Genomic DNA, 7,180 nt, shown 5'->3' with positions numbered 1-7,180 from the left:
TATTTCTATAATCTCAGTAGTAATATCCCCTCTCTCATTCTGATTCTAGGAATTTGAGTTGACTCTTTCTTTAGGTCAATCTAGCTAAATTGTCTATTTGTTCTCTATTGTTAATCTTTTTGGTCTTTTCATAGAACCCACTTTTGGTTTCATTGATTTTCTTTATGGATTTTCTATTCTCTATTTTCTTAATTTCTGCTCTATTTTTTATTATTTCCTTTTCTCCTTACTTTTGGTTTTGTTTCTCATCGTTTTGAATGTATTAGGTAAAAGGTTAAGTTATTGATTGAGTTATTGATTGATTTCTTTGTTAGTTTATGCATTTATGGGTATAATTTTTATCCATATAGTGTTTTTGATGTAGCCCATAAACTTTGGTATATGGGGTCCTCGTTTTCATTCATGAACAATGTTTTCTAATTTCCTTAATGATTTCTTTCACCTATTGGTTATTTCAGAGTGTCTTGTTTAATTTCCTCAAATGTGAATTTGCCCAAAGTTTCCCAAGACAGTAATTTCTTTTCTTTCTTTTTTTTTTTTTTTTTTGAGGAAGATTAGCCCTGAGCTAACATCTGCTGCCAATCCTCCTCTTTTTGCTGAGGAAGACTGGCCCTGAGCTAACATCCGTGCCCATATTCCCCTACTTTATACATGGGACGCCTACCACAGCATGGCTTTTGCCAAGTGGTGCCATGTCTGCACCTGGGATCTGAGCCGGCAAACCCCAGGCCACCAAGAATCGGAACTTGGGAACTTAACTGCTGCGCCACCAGGCTGGCCCCACGTTTTTTTTTTTAAATACTTTATTTTTCTGCTTTCTCCCCAAAGCCCCCTGTACCTAGTTGTGTATTTTGAGTTGTGGGTCCTTCTAGTTGTGGCATGTGGGACGATGCCTCAGTGTGGCTTGATGAGCAGTGCCATGTCCGCGCCCAGGATTCGAACTGGAGAAACCCTGGGCCACCACAGCGGAGCACACAAAGTCAACCACTCGGCCGTGGAACCGGCCCCAAGATAGTCATTTCTAATTTTATTCCATTGTGGTCAGACATCTTACTTTATATTTTAAATTTTAAAATTCCTAGCATTTTAAATTTGTGAGGGGTTTTTTATGGTGAGGATATGATCTAGCCTAGAGAAATGCCCATGTGTGGCTGAGAAGAATATGTGTTCTGATGTGTAAGAAGTTGCACACCAGACACCACACGCCTTGTTCATATGCCCCAGTAATGATTCCACATTTGGAAAGCAACTATAATAGACACCCCAACCTATTTAAGTTCACGATATTCTAAATTCACTCTCCATAGTTTTTAACAAACAAACACGCAAATTAAAGAAGAAGGTGATAAAAAAAAATACCCCCATATATTTCAGGTTTTGATGAATGAACTCACCTCTCCAGTTCCTCCATGGATAAGGTGTTACTTCTGGGTTACAGTCTTTTTTGGGGAACAGATCAAGAAGCACCCACTTGGCCTTTTGCACCAGAATATGCCTCACTAAAAGTGTTAGGAAAGCAACATATGTATTTTGCACACTAATAAGTACGTCTGTTTTCATTACGCATCTTGGGCCCAATGAGCTAGTCTATTTTCATAATTTTGTTAAACATTGATAATTTATAATTTTTGTAAGACTTGTGCATGGACTTTGAACATTGTTATTGGAACATTCATATTTTGTTTTTGATTACTGAGAGCTATTTAAACTATTGATATTATCTTTTTCTCTATATTATTCTTGAAAATGTTTTCCCAGGCAGTGTGTCTATATCTTTTCTTATTATCAATGATATCTTTACATTTTCTAGTTTATCAAATTTATTTAAGTTTTCTTTACATTTTTCTTAGAATGTCATAACTTCGACTGCCTAAGTGTGCAGAAATACTTTCTGATGTTTGCTTTCAGTATTTTCATTTTATCTTTTAAAATATTTAACTCTTTGCTCCATATGGAACTTTTCTGGATGTAGTAGATAGGAGAGTTATAGATTGCCACAACTCAGCATCTATTTTGTTCCATCCTTGTGTCTGTTTATAGACCACCAAGCATTTATCTGACTAGTCCATGGTTTCTCAACATTGACACTACTGACATTTTTGACACGATAATAATCTTTGCCGAGGTGACTACTTTGGGCATCAGAGGATCCTTAGATATCTGTAGCAGTGGTCCTCACATCCCACAGTTGGGACAGCCAGAAATGCCTCCAGATGTTGCCAAATGTTCCCCAAGAGGCAAAATCACCCCTATGACAAACAGCTGGTCAGTTCTTATGGTGGCAACAGACCATTAAATTATCACAACTCATTAATTTTTCTAATTGGTGCATCTAGTGAAACTTGTTCATCATTTTTTTTTCCTTTTTCTCCCCAAAGCCCCCCGGTACGTAGTTGTATATTCTTAGCTGTGGGTCCTTCTAGTTGTGGCATGTGGGATGCCGCCTCAGCGTGGTTTGATGAGCAGTGCCATGTCTGCGCCCAGGATTCGAACCAACGAAACACCAGGCTGCCTGCAGCGAAGCGCGCGAACTTAACCACTCGGCCACGGGGCCAGCTCCTGTTCTTCATCATTCTTTATTTGAAATCATTTCCTGAATACCCTTTGGACCTATTTTCAGAGATATGCTTTAGAATTACTGTAATAAGAGGCAGAAACAAAGATCCTGATGCAAATTTAGGGGAAATGTCTTTAAAAATGTGGCTGTGTGTAGCGAGACCTGCATCTTTGATTCAGGAGTCTTCTAAGCACCAAAGTTAATTATATATCTGTGGCATTGATGCCTCTGTCATCTCATCAGGAATCACACATGTGATTCTATGAGCACATGTGTGAAATTTTTGTGCATATCGATCTCACACATGGCATTAGGCCTAAACCTCCAAATTTATTATATATTTTGCAGGACATGTGATTTTAATTCAATAAAATGTGTTGTTATGTATAATGTATGCATTTAAACAATATTCACAAAATTGACCCCTTATCAGTTCCAGTAATTTTCCAGTTATTTTCGCTTTAGCTTGTCAAATAAACAATGCTATTATTTCCAATAACAATAGTACTTCTTCCATCTTATTCATCAGGTTGATCATTGTGTTTTCTGACATGAGATTATAGATGAAAGCAATGATAAACATTTGGAGTGAAAAAAACATCTTTGATTGTTGTTTAGATTGGTTCCTCCTTTGAATGAGCGGAGTCACATACATGAGCTCCTCTTCATGCCCTGCTCCCAAACGTCTTCTATGAGTACGAGGCTGGCCCAGCAGTCATTATACCTTACAGTGACCATGAGATTTTAGCCCCCAAAAAAGACTAGAAATACTGAGACACACTGCAGATTTCAAGAAAAAGCAAAGGCAATCTATTCCATAGTGGGGATTTTAATAATGCTACTGGGGAAGAACAAAGATGTTTCTGATTCTCAGAGAGGGTCTGTCCTAGTTAATGAACCATTACTCCTAATTTCATAATAAGAGGTGAAGGGAGCTCAGTGGCAAAGCTTGGTCTGAGTCGGGCAGCCTGGTGATGAATCCGAGCCCCCTCCTGACTGCCTGTGTAAAGTCACAGCCGTCACTCAGCTCCCCTAAGTCTCAGTTTCCTCTCTTATCAAATAGGATCATGCTGGTGCTTCCCTGTTAGAAGTCTGTGCAGATGAAAAGCAATGAGCCAGTCCCCCTAAGGTGCTGAGTGCCGTGCCTCACACTCAGTAAGCCTCCCCAAAGTGCCTTTATTATTAGTGTCAGCGTTCCTGTTACGATTCTCACTGTCATTCTCATCATCATCTTCATAACGACTTAGAAAGCAGAATTCTCTCAGTGGAATCTACATTTTACCCTGCAGATGACCCAATGGTTCCTTGACATGTAAGGTTGCACTGGCCTGTAAGTTTACTGAAAACTAATGCTTTTAATAAAGTTCTGTGCTGACCACTTTGATTTCTTCTATGGGTGTGTACTTTCCCGTACTTTGAAATCTTCACTGGATAAAAGCTGTGATAACCAGTTTTTGGTAATTTATGCCTTCCTCACTAGATAGAACAATTGATTCTTCCTCCCACCACTACCTCAGACACCATGTCATAGTTCAGTCAGACCAGGAAGAAAAAGTAGTTTTAAAAGTGCAAACATTCATCTTGATGTTGTGCCATTCAGAGGTACTTAATGCTTCCCAGCAAAAGAAGGATCAGTTGCTCTCTCATTTTCATTCAGAGCTAAGAGCATGTTCGTTCACAACCTCGAGAGTTTGGGTGACATCTGAAACTGGCTCCTGTCCACGGAGGGCATGGAGAGACTGAGGAACGAGGCAGATGACTCCAGATGGGGAGGTGGCAGTTTTAATAAGCAAGGGAGTTTATATGTGAGGCTTGTCTTAGGTGGTGCAAGATGAGTAGATTTCTGCACCCACCCATCAGAATCTTAAAATTTTATATAGAAGCTTTAATTGGGCTCAGTAACATGTACAGTCCAGATGGTCTCAACAACACATTATTCTCTCCAGGCTGCATCCTTGAAATAGCTCTTAGTTCAGGAACGGTGGGTGGAATGTATAGTCCAAGGACAGGGGATGGGAAAGGAGCCTCCAATTGCCCAAGTCTAGCTGGAGGATCACCCAGTGGTCACATCCTCTCAGTGACCTCCAACAGAGCATCTTCCATTAGGGCCATTTTTCAAAGACATGGAAAACAATCTCGCTCTCCATACCTACAAATAACTTCCTCTGCTGCTGCTGCTGCTACTGCTTTTTTTTAAAGATTGGCACCTGGGGCTGGCCTGGTGGCACAGTAGTTAAGTTTGCACACTCTGCTTCTGCAGCCTGGGGTTAGTCCATTCAGATCCCGGGTGCTGAACATACACACCACTTGTCAAATCATGCTGTGGCAGGCGTCCCACGTATAAAATAGAGGAAGATGGGCATGGATGTTAGCTCAGGGCCAGTCTTCCTCAGCAGAAAGTGGAGGATTGGTGGCAGATGTTAGCTCAGGGCTAATCTTCCTCAAAAAAAAAAAAAAAAGGAAATGTTGGCACCTGAGCTAACATCTGTTGCCAATCTTTTTTTTAAAATTTATTCTCCCCAAAGTCCCCCAGCACATAGTTGTATATCCTAGTTGTAGGTCCTTCTGGTGCTGCTATGTGGGACGCCACCCCAGCACAGCCTGATGAGTGGTGCCATGTCCGTACCCAGGATCCGAACCAGCGAAACCCCGGGCCATCAAAGCGGAGCGCACAAACTTAACCATTTGGCTACAGGCTGGTCCCTCCCTGTGCTTCTTAAGAGGAGCTCTTTGTTTGGCTTACAAGAGCTCCTTGTAGGATGCATTTTGAGTTCTCATGGGCTTCCCTCAGTGTACGTGGATGCATCAACACTCTAAGTGTATTCTAGCCCTCATGTTTGCCATGATGGAGATAAACAGGAAGCACATCCTCTTACTAAACACAACCTTAAGATATCATGTCTTAGGCCGGCTCCCTGGCCAAGTGGTTAAGTTTGTGGGCTCCGCTTGGGCAGCCCAGGGTTTGATCCGGTTCAGATCCTGGGTGCGGACACGGCACCGCTCACCAGGCCATGCTGAGGTGGCATCCCATATGCTACAACTAGAAGGACCCACAACTAAAATATGCAACCATGTACTAGGGGGATTTGGGGAGAAAAAGCAGGAAAAAAAAAAAGATATGTCTATGATGCTGATCACAGTGGTTAAAGGATCTTTGAGAGCACCATGATGTGATCTCAAGACAGAGTAAGACTGTCCCTGTTACCTGTGAGAAGCAGAACAATTTATCAATTCATCAGTGCAGGAAGCACAACCCTGGTTTCTGACCAGATGGGGCCACTACTGAACTGTACAATTCCCACAGATGAAAATAAAACTAGGGTTGGGAAGGGCATTGATGAAATGTAGTTTCCTCAGCACCATGTTTCTGAGAGTGAGAGCAGAGCCAGACTCATGCACCTTCCCAAGGTGAGTGCGTATCATTAGTATGGTGTGTCGTTTATTTGCGGTGGACATGAGGAGTTAGGTTATAAAATTTAAAAAACAGAGGCATTCCTGACTTAGGAAATCAAAGTGATTTCCAAGAAAACTGCTTCTAGACTGTTATTTTCCAGACAGTTCTTAATGGGAAGATGAAAAACAGATAACAAAATGGAAATATCTTCTCCATCTCTCAGTGCTTGCTGCTGAATATCCACAGAATTTTCTTCCTACACTGGATGGTGACTGATGCATGATGCTACTGCCCAGCAGCGTCCTTCTTGTATGATGAGCACTGGTTGCAAACTGGGCCCTTCTTTTCTGTTTTCGTTGAGATCACTTGTGGTTCTTTAGCTCTGCCCTTCAGTTTCCATGCATCAGATGGCCTCCAGGGATCCTTCTGTCTCTGGGCATGGTGGAGTTATTGCTGAAATTCAGGTGGACTTGGGAGGGGCATTTTGACTCAAATGATATCAAAGATGAGCATTTCCTTAGGAATTGGGAGAGGAAGTTGTTAGAAGTGGTATCTTTGCAAACTATATGAAGAGGATGCCTGTCCTGGAGTGATTCTGACATCGTCAGAATGAATGTTACTCTCTAGTATCATAGACTCACCAATCAGTGAGATGATTATTTAGATGAAATTCAGTTCTTTGATAAGTCTCGTTACAGATGGATTAAATAGTGTAACCACAAGTAAGGTGTGGGTCATGACCACAGAGAATGATTTCACCACCAGTGAGAAAGAGTCCCTGATTGTATTTTCCATGGGATGCAAATATATTCATGTCAGAAACATTTTCTAAAGTTAACCATTCTGAATACCTAGAAGTCACTTTTCTTCTGAAATGATGGCTTGTGTTTGCTCCCAATACTGTTATTCTGAATCTGATTGAAGTGTTGGAAGGATGCCCACCTAATGCATCCCTGATGTTGTAACTGAACTCAATGGGTTTACTTCTTGGTGATTGTGGAGCCAAACCACAACCAAGGCAGAAGTAGGTGAAGAAAGGTTTATTACTTGCACAAGCAATGGAGAACACCAGGGATCTCTCCCAAAGCAGTGCCTCCCCAAACATGGATTTGGGGGCGGGGGGTGGTGTCCTTTAATTGTTAGATCATAGTACAGTTCTCGAGTATTTAGTTAAGGAAAAGATGGGAGGTAATGGTTTATTGCCTAATGGTCATGTTTCTTTCAGTCTC

This window comes from Equus caballus, chromosome 7 (genome assembly GCF_041296265.1).
Source record: "Equus caballus isolate H_3958 breed thoroughbred chromosome 7, TB-T2T, whole genome shotgun sequence".
Taxonomy (NCBI): Eukaryota; Metazoa; Chordata; class Mammalia; order Perissodactyla; family Equidae; genus Equus; species Equus caballus.
Note: the sequence above shows the minus strand (reverse complement) of the source record.